At 37.1% G+C, this 17,682-nt stretch overlaps 1 protein-coding gene across 1 annotated transcript in view; it reads left to right on the top strand.

Moving 5' to 3' along the window:
* The window catches only part of LOC127375919 (uncharacterized), a 629,637-nt gene that overhangs the window by 534,007 nt on the left and 77,948 nt on the right, over nt 1–17,682 (top strand). The window lies entirely within an intron of this gene.

Below are 17,682 nucleotides of genomic sequence, written 5' to 3' on the forward strand. Positions count from 1 at the left end.
GAATTGGTAGCATAAACACACGTTTTTTTAAGTTGATTAGGCTTCTAATCTAAACATTTCTAAAACTTGTCAAAAATAATGTTAGTTTAAAAGGTTTATCCAAATCAATAAATTAGAAGTTTTATGTTGCAACCATGCATTTGATTAAGTGGTGACAACAGGTCCACTGAATTAACTTTTAGAGTGCAGCGATAGCTTTCAGTTCAATGGAAAAACATGTATTTGAAAAAATTTAGATTTATTTCTAATTAGATATTTCTATTCAATGCTTTTACAATTTGACACAATAATGTAATGTTTTTGAGTTCAAACATCGTCATTTGGGGGCAAATATTTATAAATGTGATTGTTTAAATTAAATCAGAATATACATATTTAATGCCACCCACTGGACACCCCATGAATATTTCTATAGATCCGCCCCTGCAGGCCACGGACCATACTGAACCTGGTCTGATAATATTTAGTTATTCCAGTCTATACTGTACATTGGCAGATTAACATTATAGAGTGTGATACCCATGACCCTGGGGGTCTCTGGACCCCAGGTTGACACCACTGCATACATCATTATATAGATTCTGTTTATGGTGCTTGTCGGTTTATTTTAACTCTGGGTAGTGAAACAATGTAGGCCAATTCATTAGATCTCTATATTTATCTGCACAGGTTGACTGTACCAGCACGTTTCAGCAGAATGAAACACACTGGCATTAATATAATTGACTCTGACAGGGCATTTTGCTTGGTAAGCGCTATGGAAAGTCAAACTGTCTATTTATAGCTGAGGCAGGAAGCAGTGGGTGGCTGCTGAGGATCCGCCATGCTGCCGAGGGTCAGTGTGTGGAAACACGAACAAAGCTGAGGGTCCTCAGCTATTAGAACACTGCTGATTTTAAAGACAGGAAACAGGAGGAAGTCAACATAAAACATTCACATCCATTCAATCTTTTTGATAACTGTCACTCTCTGGACTGTCAGCTGGCTTTAGTCTCCACAGAAAAGCGAAGGTATCTCTATCTGCAGGCTCCACTTCCTCATGGTCTCAGGACGATTACTCTTGGTAAAATCTTCCAGACCCCTGACTGTCCTTGACGAGATGCGGTTCATTTGGCTTTCCTTTAATGCCATTTGTCCCAATTAGACAATGTATAAGAAGGACAGCTTCACTTTTTTCTCAGAGTCAAGTCTGTGTATTTCCATTGTTTCTTGCCATGTCTCTACTTGGTTGGTTATCTAACAAATGCCCTAAATAAATTATACAAGAAATCAGTCTACACAAGGCACATGGGTAATAATTGGGTCAACCAGGCAGGGGCATATCTAGAAGGGTGGCAACAGCCAACCCTAAAAAAAAGCCTGGCCACCCCAGTCTGGTGTCAAATGCTGTCAAATTTAACACATTCATTTAGATTAATTTGAAATGCTAAAAAACAGATATTACTTTAATGATCTGTTATGGTCACATTTTAGACTCAGTGATAGGTAAGTTCAATGAAAAGACATGTATCTGGAAAAATGTCAGAAGATTTGAAAATAAAACAATTTATTGATTTCTAATGCCACCTTTATTCAATGTTTTAGTAATGTGCCACAATAATGTAATATTCTTTTGTTTGCTTTTCCAAGCAAGTATTGATGATATGAATATTGATATTGACAGAATATAAGCCCCTTAAAGTCTCCATGTCACCCAATGGACACCCTGTTATTTTGCTCCGCCCCTAAAACCACAGAACTATAGTTCTCCTAATGAGAAATCTGCACTAAAAAGTGCACATTTTTTAACATTGCTTGACATTGAAGTTGAAGATATATAAAGCGGTTAGGGTGGAAAAAGTTAAATGAATAAATGCTCAGTGCTGAAGTTGGCACCCCCCTTTGGTGACCTGAGGACACTAAGATGAAAATGCCTAATTATTGGAAGTATCTCATTTTTATACAAACAAAAACATATGTTGTCAGAAATAGTCAGACATTCTTCACATGGTTTTAAACACATGTGTATATATGTACACATATACTGTATATATTAGTTTTCATTGTTGATCATGTTTTAGAAGATAGTGATGTATTGTGTGTGAACGAGTCGGCTCCTGTCTGAGAGACAATTCCTTTTTTTCTTTAATTAATTAATTAATTATTAAAAGAGACGGACTACTAGGATGATCTTACAACATATTTGTTAGATACAATACAGAAACATCTCACTTTGATAATAACTTTTGTATATTGCGCCAGTTGCCAACATACAAAACATAGTTCTATATAAATAAATCATCCAATACAGATGGTAATTGTGTCTGATGTTTGTACATAAAGGTTTTTATACCAAGGGTAATGTAAAATTATGGTATTTGGGAAATTATAGTAATACATGTGCACACATGCCAATCATAGTAGATCAAAACTTTGCTAATATTGGCTGAATTATAAAAGTCAGAAGTTGTACTAAGAGCTGAAAGAGCCAACTCTTATTAATGAGCTGAGCCAAATCAGGGGTGATGGTTCATTAAAAAATTCCCATCAATTTTTGTAGCCTCTTGCAGCAGCATTTCCTTATGTACAATTCTATAAACAGTTAGTGGCAAGGTTACTCTGAGAGTCTACATTGAATCTACTTTAAATCAATAATTAATCAATAATGTCCTGTCAGTCATCAGCCATTGCTACACTTTCCCCCATTCATAATTTTTACAAGTTTTAGTAAATGATAGCAGATGCAGAAACTTAATATAATAATATAATTAATGCAAAGATTAGTGAGCTAAATGAAGACCTGTCCCTGACAAAGTGAGAGAGAAGACTTGCACAGGACATCTCTGCCATTAGGTTGTTTGCTCAGCAGAAGGTGCATGCAGGAAGACATCTATCAATCTGTTTCACCCCTGACCTCCTAGAGTCCGTGCAAAGTCCTCGATTAGCTTGTATCTGCTCATCCGACTATTAGGGAGCACTGCCCAGAAAACAAGCGAGGCTGACTGGAGCAGGAGGCCCCTGCTGAGCCGGGCCCTCTGTCACTGGGACCAAGAAATATGGCCTATCTGCTGTTTGTCTCTGGCACGATTTTGTTTTGCAAGTGTGCTGTGGCTACAGGTCAGTGGAGCCCTGGCATCAGACAAGCTCTGTCTCTGTCTCCTAGATATATTTGTACAATAAATAAAGGGGAAGGGCTAAGGCCTGGCTCATGTTTTGACTTCATCATTTATATTTTGTTCATTTTGTACCCCCACACTGACAACTATTTTCTGCTGGAGTGGCAGGATCTTTGTGGATAAAAGAAGATAGCACTGCAATCACTCTGGGTGAAAGCTGCAGGATGAGTTTGTGTGTTGTGCAGAATTTGAAGATAATTTGTAAGATTTCAGATATGGAGCTTGTTGATAGCTTGTTAATAAGCTGCCTTCTTCTGTGTTGAAGAACACAGTAATGTTACGGTACTTGGTTTGCTGGTAAACTGAACTATTAAGAAACACAGCTTATTGAATTTTACAGCACAATGCTATTGCTATAAATTAATGTACAAAAATAGGCAGATTGGCTCAAAACCTAATTGTTAGTGTTACCTAGCCGTCAGTACATCTGTTTAATGAAGCGTTTCAGTCTGGTGCTCATCTTAAATGATCAATACAGAATTACAGTATTAATCACCCAGTAAAACTAATAAATAAAATTGAATTGAATGGAATTAAAACACACATTTAGTAACCTACTGGGGACTTTTTCTAAACACTGACCTTGTTGGGACTACTAGTCCTCATGGGGACCAGATGCCGGTTCTAATGTGGCAAAACATTTTGAAACAAAACTATTTTTCTCAGGTTTACAACAGTGTGAAGTCACTGACTGGGTTAGGGTTAGATAAGTGTTTATTTGGGAACTCTTTTGAATTGAGGTTAGATTAAGGTTAGGGGTAGGTATGAATTGGTTAGGGTTAAGGTTAGGGTAAGGGGCTGGGTCAGGCTGTACACAATTATGAAGTCAATGGAATGTCCTAACAAGGATAGCTGTGCAAACTTGCTTTGAAAAGTCTCATCATTCCCATGAAAATACATTTATCCCATATATATCTTGTTGTCTTCCTACCCCCCTGCAAGTCTTAATTCATCATTCATCCCTTTTTCAGCACAACTCCTGGAGTCACAAGCTTTGAAAAATGTCTTTATATGGTTAAGGATTATAAATTAGAAAACCAGTATTTGTCCTCCACTGAAAAAATGTACTATATAGCCTACTACTATTTGCAATGAAAACAGATATATTAAACATACAGTTCACACCATAACGCTCCATTTTTGACAAGCTTGTTGCCACTTAAATAATGCATTCTGCCTTCTGTCATGAAACTGTATTCATCTTTTGAAAAAAGAAAACATTTGCATTTAAATCAAGCAAGCTATGGAAGTTTATTAATGATAAAACTACTGAGCAAGTAAGTGTAAATGAAAATCAAACGAGTCATTCTGTTTGATTTGAACAATAAGCAGTGACAAGTGTATTAGTTCCACAAGGACAGAATTATGATAGCAACATCTACATATTGTTCTTATTGCAGAAATAATTTCAGATTTTAAGAGATGTCAGTTTCTGTCCATTCTATGTAAACTCCAGTTTACAGGTTTTGAACGTTGAGTTAAGTGTCAGACCCACCCTGATAGTCGATTCGAGCTAGTCCAATTGAGTGTCAGGCTACTTCTTTAGGCTTTCCCATAGGCATGCCTGTAAAATATACAGCATATAACCTCCAAAGTGAATTTATACATATAACACACCATGACTATTTCTGTTGCTATTATTGTTGGTTCCTATATAACCTATTTTGAACCAATAGTGCACAAAATCAACACTCCCAACTCATCAAATAGTGTGAATTGTTGAGTCTTTGTAAATAATTTAATAAGGAATACAGTCTAGAAAAGTGTCCTGACATAACTCCTATTATGATGCGGCACAATACAAATAAAATGTAATTGAATTTAAATACTGCAGCATAGTAAGTGACCTTCCATTTCAAATTATAATACTGTAGGTTCCCATCTAGCATCATTTATCAACATGCAGGGCCAAGTTAGCAAGAATAAATGAGTTACATCCATAACTTCTGGTCAAGTTAGCAAAAATAAATATGAAACATCTGGTTACTATGTGACTTGGGAGTGGGACAGGGTTGACGAAATCAGGGTTTCATCCTCAAAACTAGGCTTGTGATATGAATCTGTTCCTATACATTCTCACATTTTAACTGAAGATTGATGAATGTTTCTGTTTGCTTTCTTTTTTGGGGGGGTTACTCAATAGTCTTTGACACTAATAACCTTCTATATAAATCACCTCATACCATTGAGAACATTACCAAATACCACTGAGAACCAATCATTGGCCTTACCAATGAAAATATTGTAAAATCCTCAAGAAAGCACTGTCTTCCAACTGCGATACACTGTCACAACCTTTATATTTTACTAATTGGTTAATTTATACCACAGAGGAGAGCAGTGTAAACAGGTGACAGCACCAGGGCTTCATTTTCCACAATAAAAGAAGAAGAATAGTGAGATTTTGTGTAGCCTGCATTCAGTGTCCCCGAGTCTGTCCTTGACCAAGCCAGGGCGCAACCACAACAAACCACTTAGAAAAGGGAAATTAAATAGAACAACTACAATAGCATGGAGAGAAAGCAGACATGGCAGGGGTTTTCCTCTGTGTCATCCTACAAGGTCAAAACAAAAAATCCTAATCTATCTCTCTGATCCACGTAACACGCAGCTTCTTAAAATGTACTCAAGAAAAGGAATTCTGCATATCAACTGACCCGTATTAGCGCTGCACTGAGTGGTGGATTGATTGAACAGGATAATAAATCATAGCTGTGAACTGATTGACTCATGCCCCCTGCTGGCATGTTTTAACCACTGGCTGACACTTTTTTTTTTTTTTTTTTTTTTTTTTAATCACTAAACCACAATACATTACAAATCCAGCCAATATACATGTTTAAACATCTGCACAACATGTAAATATGGAATAAAAACTGACTGTAATTATAATTATCAAGTCATTAATAGTAGATAATAAGTCAAAAAGCAAGTGATGTTTTCAGTGAAGCTTGAACTACATGCTGTTTCCCCTAAATAAATAAGTATCAAGCAACAGGCAACAATCTAGAGTAGGGGTGCACAAACCTTTTTCCTCAGAGGATCAAAACTGAAACTTAATGGTGGGCCAGTTAAGTAATGGATTAGTATCCAGCATCTTCATCTGTACACATAATCCATTGTATTAAATAGAACAATATCCACTTAATAAACACTTTGAACCATTTTTGAACAAACACTTGGATGAATTCAAATAAAGACATTTGTAACGTGACAGAGGGTGTTGATGAAGAGTTTTTTCACCACCATCCACAATAGACCTTTTGACATGAAATAGTAGGGTAAACACAGGTGTTACCAGTGATACATGCACAGTAGCAGCACCCTGACTCTGTTTGACCTCAGTGTCAAAATGGCTGCTGTTAAAAAGGTCTATTAAGTTTTGCAGCTGTGAGTCACTCCTCCATTTCCTTTTGTGTGAGCCAGTATGATGAGCACATAATAGAACACTGCAGTTTTTTATCAGATCAAACATTCAAGACTAATACAAGTTATTGTCACGTGTTTAAGATGAACCCAAATGCAGACACTGGATAAGCAGCTGAGGTCAAAACAAGTATTTTATTGTTAATACCAGCAAGAGAGGTGAAAAGGTGGCTGGCTGCAGTTTGGGGTTAAAGTGAAGAGGAACAAATCCATGTGGAGGCTTGGCAGTGGAATGCCAGGGATAAGAGCTGGGTGACGGGTTTGAGATGGTGAGATGGGCAGACAGGCAGGTAATCCCCTAGACAGGGAAACCAGGTGTAAGTTTGGTGTAAGCAGGCAGACAGGCAGGCAGGCAGGCAGACAGGCAGGTCAGGTGGTGATAGCTTGATGGGAGGCAGGTGTTCAGATTGCAGAGGACAAGCAGGTGTGAAGAGAGGAGAACCAGGAGCCTGAGTGAGAAGGGAGACCATGTCCACACAGAGACAGATACATAAGAGACATAGGGAAATAAACAGGGAAACACAATTCAGTTCAATTCAATTCAGTTTTATTTGTATAGCGCCAATTCATTAGTTATCTCAGGACACTTTTCAAATAGAGCATGTTTAGACCAAACCGGACTGAATAATAATAATAATAATATTTCAGTAACATTAGCAATGGGAGTCAAGCAGGACCATGGCAGGAGGCTCCACCAGGATCCATGAGAACCTGCAAGATGAGAAAGCACAAGAACTCTGGGGAAGAAGTGAAGTTAGTAACATGCATTAATGGGACATGAATGATTGCAGAAAGAGAGGGAGAGGATGAGAGGAGCTCAGTGCATTATGGGAAATCCCCTGATAGTTTAGGCCTATAGCAGCATTACTAAGGGATGGTTCAGGACTCACCTGATCCAGCCCTAACTATATGCTTTATCAAAGAGGAACGTCTTAAGCCTACTCTTGAATGTGGAGAGGGTGTCTGCCTCCCAACCAAAACTGGAAGCTGGTTCCACAGGAGAGGAGCTTGGTAACTGAAGGCTCCTGCTCCTGTTCTACTTTTAGAGACTATAGCAACCACAAGTAGCCCAGGATTCAGAGAACGTAGTGTTCTAGTGGGGTAATAGGGTACTATGAGCTCTTTAAGATATGAAGGGGCCTGACCATGAAGAGCTTTATAGGTGAGGAGGAGGATTTTGAATTCTATTCTAAATTTTACAGGGAGCCAGTGCAGAGAAGCTAGTACAGGAGAGATGTGATCTCTTTTCCTAGTTCCTGTCAGTACTCGTGCTGCAGCGTTCTGAATTAATTAGAGCATCTTAATGGACTTATTGGGGCAGCCTGATAATAAAGAGTTGCAGTAATCCAGCCTAGAAGTAACAAATGCATGGATTAGTTTTCCTGCATCCGTCTGTGACAGGATGTGTCTAATTTTTGTAATATTACGTAAATGAAAAAAGGCAGTCCTAGAGGTTTGCTTTATGTGGGAATTAAATGACATGTCCTGAGCAAAGATAACTCCAAGATTCCTGACAGTGGTGCTAGAGGCCAAGGTAATATCATCTAGAGTAACTATATCTTTAGACAGTGAGTCTTTTTTTGGGCCAAGTACAAGAATTTAGTTTTTTATGTTTAACATCAGAAAATTGCAGCTCATCCAGGTTTTTAGCTCCTTAAAATTGGTCCAAGTACAGAACCTTGTGGAACTCCATGACTAACTGTAGTATTTATTGAAGATTCATCGTTAAAATGTACAAACTGAGAACGATCTGATAAATATGACTTAAACCAGCTTAGTGCGGTTCCTTTAATGCCAATTTGATGCTCAAGTCTCTGTAAAAGAATATTATGGTCAATGGTACAAGTACAGAGACAAGTCCATTGTTGGAAGCAATCAAAAGGTCATTATTAACTTTAACTAGAGCTGTCTCTAGATAGATAGATAGATAGATAGATAGATAGATAGATAGATAGATAGATAGATAGATAGATAGATAGATAGATAGATAGATATTTTATTTATCCCGAGGGAAATTCAAGAAGTCTCTGTGCTGTGATGAACTCTAAATCCTGACAGAAAATCGGGGATGGGATGGGGTCTAACAGACGGGTTGATGGCTTAGATGTAGAAATTATTGAGGTTACAAGGCAGCAAAACAGAGGCACAGCCATGGCCATGACAGTTACAAGTGTTGGTTAACTCTTTACTGTCAAGTAATCCTGTTTACACATTGTTCAATATTGACATGGATTGTGATACAGAGCCGGAGTTTCTTCATCCTCCAGCTTCTGGGAGAATAGGTAAATGAGAAAGTTCCACAGAAAATTAATCACGCTGGATGTATTAAGATCCTATACTGATGTAAAAATACAAATACCACAGTGTAAAAATACTCTGCTACAAGTAAACATCCTGTATTCTAAATTTGAATTAGGCCAGATTTTCATTAACCAGATATTCTTAAAGGACTGGTGTGTAGGATTTAGTGGAATTTAGCAGTTCTCACCCTCCAAGCGATAGGGGAAACTACAATGGCTGCAAAAAACGTAAGAGGCCCTATCCTAGAACCAGGGTTTGGTTTGTCCCAAGTGTGAACCTATCGTGACGTCACCTATTGGTTTGTGCCATTTCGAAGCCTCGAATTCGGCATTTTGGCCACCGCCATGACAGTTACACAGAGCCAGCGCAGGCCAGCAGACATGATGTACTGCAAGTTGATCTGCGCTCATTCGCTGCACAGTTTTGACTCGTCCGTAGCAGGAAACAACGGTGGCTAGCATGATCAAACACGATCTCGTATTACAGACAAACATACACTAAAATATGTTTCTGAACCTTTTTTTAGCGAGAAATAGGCAACGCAGTAACAGAATCTAGCTTTGTATTTGATCAGCACTGCCTAGTTTGACAGTTTGATCTGAGTTTTGTGCGCTGTGCTGGACGGACTCACTGAGAGTGACCTGTCAATCAAAAAGTAGCCCCACCCAAAAGCATACGCAACTTTATCGCTATCTTACTCTAAATTGGACCATCATTTACTAAATGAACATAATGCTGTATGGAAGAAGACTGAAACTAGCAATTGAGACCATAAACTCATCAAGAAACTGTTTACTGAGCTCATAAATGAAGTGACAAGTTGACTCTTTTCCATTAACATGGAATGGGATCACTGTGTTATTGCAGCCAATGGAGCTCCCCCTGCTGGAATTTACAATGAATGCAGGTTTTAAGACGCTTCCTTATTGGCTTCTTTTTTCAGACCCGGAAACTCTGTCTATTATATTTGTCCATTCTGGGCTACTGTAGAAACATGGTGGTTCAACAAGGTGAACTGCTAGAAGAGGACCCGCTCCCTCTATAGATAAAAATGGCTCGTTCTAAGGTAACTAAAACACCAACATAACACAATAGTTCTGTTTTTATATATATATAAAAATATATATTATACACTGATGAAAACATACCTATGAATATTATATTCCATTTCTGACAATAGATCCTCCTAATGTTACACACTGGACCATTTTCTTTTTTTTAAATTTACAAAAACAAAATTCTGCGGCACTGTACTGTAATCATAAAGGTATTTTTAACCTTTTAATTCTGTGAGGAGGGTGAATACCAAACTCATCTGAGCAGTGTACTGGATGATGCTGAGCTGTAAGAGCTGTACAGCAGCAGTTGTGCAGGGGGTGAGGGTGTGGGGCGATTGTGAGTTGGGGGTGGGCTACATAATAAATCACCACCTCTTGCCCTTGACGAGGTTCCTGATTTTGAACAGCCCCTATTCTTGACAGTGCTCCCCCTCAGAACTTGGCTTTTGTGTGTGGTTAACAATAGGAAGTTAGTTAAGGCTAAACTCAATTGCAACCTTGCTCGCTCTTAAATATATCTCCTGTGTGGTAATCCATCACAGCGGGCAGCAGCTCTGGAATGAAGCACACATTCAGATTCACATGTCTGTGCTCAGAAACATATTGGTTATGAAGGAACTATGGTGCTAATTAATGGAACTCTTAGCTTGAGTCAAGCAAAAAGATCTCATTGTGGAATGCATGAAATTAAATCAAGATAATTGGTGATTCTTTATTTGACAGTGTACTGATTACCTAGTATTTACTAGGTAACAAAATACAGTCAAGTTATTACTTAATAAATACATGGAAACTTACAAAAAACAAGTACAAGTAAAGTAAGCAAGTATAAGTTAAGGATTGTAAGTACAAAGTTTTTAACTGAATTGAACTGAATACATGAAAACATAGTAAACTAGATGGTAAAAATATCCTATTAAAGTAAAAAAGAAAAGTACCCAAATAAATGGTTAGTAAGTACTTAGTTATTACCCAGTAGGTACATATTACTTACTAAACATAAAAACACATTAAAGATATACTAGTAAGTAATCATTTAGTACCGGGAAAGAACATAATACTTTTAGTTTATCAAATCAACCATTTCAAGGTACACTATGTATACTCAGTAAGAAAATACAAGGTGAAAATCATTAAATTAAATCAAGATAGATTTATTTTACAGTCTTCTAATTACCTGGTATTTACCTGGTATCTACATATTAGTAAAGTGCCCATAAGGAAAGGAAAGAATACTAAACTAGTACCAATATGTATTAGTACTTATATATATATATATGTGTGTGTATATATGTATATATGTGGGTGTATATATATATATATACTTTATTTGTATATATTTATATGTGTATATGTGTATGTATATATGTGTATATATATGTGTGTGTATATTATGTATATATGTGTGTATGTATGTGTATATATGTATGTGTATATATATATATATATATATACGAACGATCTGATTCGATGTATGTCAGTTTTATATTTTATAGGACACTTGTGGTTATATAGTTATTAAGCACATAAGAGGGAATAAAGTAAGATTGATAAAATAACATCAAAAACAGAATTGTTTTTCCTGTTGATAGTGGATAATAAAAATAATTCCAATAAAAAGTTTGCCTCAAATACGAAGACAATGGAGCTTTTAGGGGAATAGTTTTAATGTTTGACTGAAGGAGCCTACAAAGCCAGTATAACACTATATCTTTCATACTTTCTACAAACTGCATGAAAAGACCAAAACCAACAATGTGTTAGTCTGTCTCTTACTAGTGTCTGACCTCCCTACCCTGTCTGTGGCTCTCAGCCACAAGTGTAGTTTTTCTCTCTGATGAGGGTGACTCGACCATCTGGAGTATATAGCGGGAGCTTTCCAAGGGCCACTTTATAAATGAGGCTGATATAAAAAGGAAGAAAAAAGTTATGGTAACTGATTCTGTCAATTTAATTATATATTCTAATATGCTAACTAACACAACTACTGTGATCAGCTAGATGTCCTTTACAGAGCTTCTTTTTACACAAGGATCCAATGAAGGAAAAAGAAGAAAAGGGACATCAATTAAATGATGTTGCTCCAGTAAAAAAATGTGGACCTGTACTTGTATAGAGCCTTTCTAGTCTTCCTGAATTTTACTGCCTATAATAGAACTTTTTGTCAGTACACAGTGAGTGGAACATGAAAAATACAAACACCTGTATAATGTAATGTAAAGCATGTGGTAATAAATACTCATAGTTATCTTATTAACACATAGGAAAATAACCATGGTGAAATTATTATAGGATATTCAGCTGTTGTATACTCATCGTTGTATACACTAGTAGTTTGTTGATGATTTACTTTGTTATAGAGCTTTGATTCTCTGCCCGAACCCAACCTGTACCTGACTAAAGGTAGGGCTTGGGCTGGGCTCGGACAGAGTGAGATTTATAAATGATAATTAATAATGCATATGACTGTATTTAATGAGAGAATGTGTTTGAATGTATTCATTTTGATAATAATTTGCATTAGATTATGAACAATATAGTTTTATTTTAGCTTGTAATAAACTTTTTAAATTATTATAATTGTTTAAGTAATTGTTTAAGCAGGTTTGGGTTGGGCTCGGGCCTAAAACTGTGTTTGTGGGTCAGGCACGGGTCAGATCAAAGCTCTACTTTGTTGTGGTGGAAGTATGAAAAGTCAAAAGTCCAGAACCATTTTTTTAATCCCAGTAAATCTTTAAATATGGCTAACAAATATGTTTTTAATAGTTTTTGGACAACAATGGAGCTCTATGGCACAGAGAAAGAACATTTATATATATTATTATTAATATATCTATTTATTTATTAATTATTTAATCTGCAATATCATGCATTCACTCAGAGTAGCACAGCAGACCATCAAAGTATATACACACATTCATTTACACACACACACTTCAATTTGTATTAATGTTTAGAGTCTGAAATAATTTGCAAGTTTGCAGACATCTTACAGTGCAAATATTGCCATGAACCATGCCAAACACTCTATCCAAACCCCCTTCAAATAATCCTTGACCCACACTCCCCTCTGAGAATTTGGAGAGAGATCTTAAAAAGTTTTTGCATGCATTTGATAACAACTCAAAATGGGAAATGAAACGGACTCTTTTTGGTTTCGTTAAATCTCTTTTCCTCGCCAGATAATTGCCGGCCTTATCACCATTTATGTTGAACATGAATTTATTACATTACAAGCACGGTGCTGGAAGATTTTATTTTGTGGACACCAGATGTTGAAGTGTAGATTTATGCCAGATTCACATTCATTTTCAAGGCCACAGCAGGCTGGTTGGTAATTAGCTGTCATAAAAGGGGCCTTTACAAAACCGCAGAAATCAGACTGAAGAACGAGAGAAAGGCCGTTATAAATGCATTTACTTTCAAAACACAGTGGCAAAATGTGAACTAAAGCAAAATTAATAGTGTCTTTCCTTATCTATTCCAATCAAGATTCAAATTTATCAATCCATGCAAATAAATCCAGGATGTCAGGGGGCATATGTTGGTCCAATTGACCCCCAGTTAGTCAGGGAGTACAGTACATTCATAGGCACACTAAGGACATGATTTCTGGGGATACCTATAACCAGGGGCGATTCTAGGGTCAGAGCTTTAGGGGTGCTGAGCCCCACTGCCACCAAAAAACACAAAAACAAAAAATATATCTATTGAAAAATAACTTTATCATTTTAACATTGGTTCAACTAACTCCAAAACCAGATTTTTTTCCTGACCGTGAACCCCACATGCCTCCTTTTGTATCAACAGTCATTAGATTAGATTAGATTAGATTAGATTAGATTAGATTAGATTAGATTAGAAAAATCCAAAAAATCCAGATTATTTACCCAGGTCTTGAAAATACTTAGAAAGTAAAGATATAAAAAAAGAAAGAGAGGGAAATCTTTGAAAGTACTTCCCCTGAATCCCCATTTGGCTCTTCCATGTATGCAGGCAATACACTCTACTTTGGGAGAGTTAATCTCTCTCTCTCTGTAAAACATGAATGAAAACAGCAAAAGAAAAACATTTAACTTTATTTCATTGTCTAGTTTGATAGTCAGACACAACTGAAAAATACCAGATATAAATCTAGGAATAAATAACAATTCATTTAAAAAGCCACAGTGAGTGTTTTCACACATACTGCTGGTATACAGTGATATGTTGTTTGTTTTCACTCTTTTCACAAACGCTGCGCCACTGGCAGGGCTTCATGTTTCCATGACAACTGACCAGAAAAGATGCGCGTGGCATACTGTTTACGTGACCCCGATTGTTAAAATGAGTCTCAAAGTAACGATAAACTTTAACAACAGGGACACACGTTTACGCAGGTACGCAATTTATTTGTCGCGCTGCTGTTTTTGTTTAATAAACGGACCGCTCCAGTTTCACTGTAGCCCCGCTAATGGCGCCAACGGAGCTAACCGGGCTAACAGTGCCTAGACTCCAGTACCTACTGAGCGGTGCAGGTGAGAAGAGGATGCTTCAGCACCCCTAAAAGACTAGCCTCGCCCATGCCTATAACACAGTCAGAGCAGTTAATACCTATTCCTTTCACACAGGCCATGTATCATTCAGGTTCACTGAATACTGAAAGCATTCACAGCCATATGTTCTACAAATTTTTTCCACCTCATTTTTTGGCACTTAACTCCGTCCACATTTGTCATTGTAGAAACTTCATTCAAACGTCAAACTGTTCAGCTCAAAGGTATTCTTATATTTCATATACTTCATACTTTCTGAAATATTCCTGGTTTTCCCAGGAAAAATTCCTCATTTAAAATAATGGACGGAATGTTCAAAAGTCAATAAAAAACCTTTAATTCCACTTGTCTTCAAGCTCTTCCCATGCATCCATACATTCACATAGAAACTCTGTTCAAACTTTTAAAGGTTCACGTCAAATGATCTTTCTTACCTTAATTAAACATTTTTACATATCTTTCATACTTACTTACGTCTTCCTGTAGACTACATTTCTCTTAGCAGTGCAATATGACTTTAGAGACGTTCACACTAATCAATATTGTCTCTGTGTCAACCTACAACTGAACATAAAATGTGTTTTGTGACACATTGTTGTAACTGCATTATAGCTGCTTGAAAAGATGGTAAAGAGAGGTCTTACACTAAATATCACCCAGTTTTTAATTAGAAATCAATGTTAAAAATAAATGTTGGTGCTCACTGTATCATACAGACTTATTCCGTTATAATGTATCTTAATCAGGTGTGCAATTTTGACACTCTTTCTCTTCCATACAATTCTACCCTTGTTCTACCCTGCTTAGCTTAGCATCTGGTTGCATGATTCTGTCACTGTCTGATAAGAATACATGTCTGCTGACAACCAGATAAAATTGTCGTGGCAGATTGCTGCCAAATTTCCCTCCAACAAAGTCCACCACCAGGCTTTTGTTCCAGTTCATTTTACTACTGCTTCACAAGGTGTTGGTGCAGAAATTTCCCGTCTGCTCTACCACTGCATTGTTCTTACCAAACTTAATGCACAGCCCACCAGGTTTTTTGCCAGATTATATTTTTTGCTTCTTTATATTTGTACACAAGAGAAGATGGTATGAGCTGGACTACTCACTGTTATGTTATGTCAACTGCAAATAGTTGTAGAATAGAAAACTCACCATTTATCTGTGTTGCTCTGTCATGGATTGGTCATTAATATAGAGTGGAGAAAGGCAGAGGGAAAGAAAATGTTCAGGAGCACAGAGGAAATGGCATCAGAGAAATGTGAGGGAACAAGGTCACCCCCCTCTGGAAGTGTGTCAGTTGGCGAGGGGTGAGGAATGGCAGGGCTGTTCTCCCGTTATCGGCGTCGAGGTCACATTGGGTCAGGGTCAAGGGGAACGAGATGAGAGGGAGAGGGGGAGGGAGGAGGGGCGGAGTACAGACGGAGGAGGACCACACCTGGTGAAGGCACACTTCAGGAGAGTGGAGCGCACGCTCTGCTAACACGAGCCAGGAGACGCCAAAGTGGAAGAGTTTCGGCAGAGCTGCACAGCCAGTTCTAGCCTTGACTTGTGTCCTGACTGACGTAAATACAGTAGGCCAAAACCAAACTAATGTGTGTTTGTACGACAGGGATGGGGTGGGTGGGTGGTCTTCTTATTACATTCTACCCTGAACCCTACTTCAGCTGCAGAGAATGTTGTGATGAACATCTTAATATTTGATTTGATTTACTTGTTTTAGGTCATTCCACAGAAACTTAAAGTTAGACCACATTATAACATAACTCTTTATAATTACACACAAACGACAATTTCAAAATAATATTTTTTTGTTACACAGTAACACCAGTTACACAACTCCAGGGGTCCACTACGTTCATTATATGGTTTATCATATTTATTTAACTTTTTTTTAAAATGTCATTTACATTAGATGTCTGATAGGCCCGTGCCTTCTATACATGCCTGTGGGGACGAGCACTTTTGTGGTGCTTGGCATTGTATATACAACATGCGCTGCACCATCAGTGCAATAAAAACCTTCACTAAATTCATGGCAAACCAATTTTTTTGTCATGCAATAAATCTAGCACTGTAGAACTGAACTGTGTCTTTGTGATTTTGAGTTGCACTTAAAACCTAATGAGAGACATGAGTTTACTGATTAACTGAGGATCTCTGTGGCAGGGGGGCAACTGCAGTGATATGACTTTTCCAGAGGTTTTACTGCAGTCTACAGTTTAAAGCAGTTAATCATTGCATTGAAAATAGGAATATTGAATATAAAATTTGATTTATCAAACTTACATTTATATTTTTTTATTGAATTTGAATTTATTGATTAACTATTTAAGGAATTGTGTATGACTGATAACCTACATCTGAGGTTTGTATTTTCTTTATTTTTAACAATCATACAGACTTCTCCCTGTCCCTTGGCCATTGTTGGCCAAACAAGGCTGTTTATCCGAGAGTAAAGGCTCCGTGAATATAGGTTGTGTTCAGGTCTTCAAAGATTAGATCTTAAATAATAATCTAAACTTTAAAAACCCCAATTTCATTCAGTTTTTTCACAGCAATTAATGAAATGCTGAGATATAGGCCTACTGTGTATATTTCAGAATAGAATCAATACAAAATGAAAGTTCCTTGTAGGGGCTTTAACTTTTTATTGCGTGTTTTGTCTTTTTTTTTTATTTATTTGGCATAGACTTACCGCCACCTACTATGTTAAAGTGTGCGAGAACAAGATATTATTTTATGTATTTGTCGTGTCAATCATTTTACAATCAATAATCATTAAGCTTCAGGAATTCCTTTCAGATTCTTCATGTGTGATAAATGTTGGTCATTTTCTGTTTCACTTTGTCACTATACAGTACGCTCTGATGCTTTGTTATAATTGCTTGGCTTGTACAAACTAGATGTTCCATATGTGTTGACATGCCTCACAACTATAATAATAAAAATATTGAAACAAATATTTGAAAAATTAAGGATAGAACACATCATTATTGCAATATTGCAGAAATACTTACCTACAGTTACTATTTTAGGGTGTATATTCTATTTTGGATGCATGAATCCAAAATAAAGATCATTTACAGCATCAGCCTAACTGCTACAGTCCTTCAACATCACATATCAGCTTAACCAAAGTCAAACATAAAGGCACAGCATCTTTTATAACTGGATATAAGTCATGCACAGGCACACTGGCGT

The sequence above is a fragment of the Dicentrarchus labrax genome, unplaced genomic scaffold (genome assembly GCF_905237075.1).
Source record: "Dicentrarchus labrax unplaced genomic scaffold, dlabrax2021, whole genome shotgun sequence".
Lineage (NCBI taxonomy): Eukaryota > Metazoa > Chordata > Actinopteri > Moronidae > Dicentrarchus > Dicentrarchus labrax.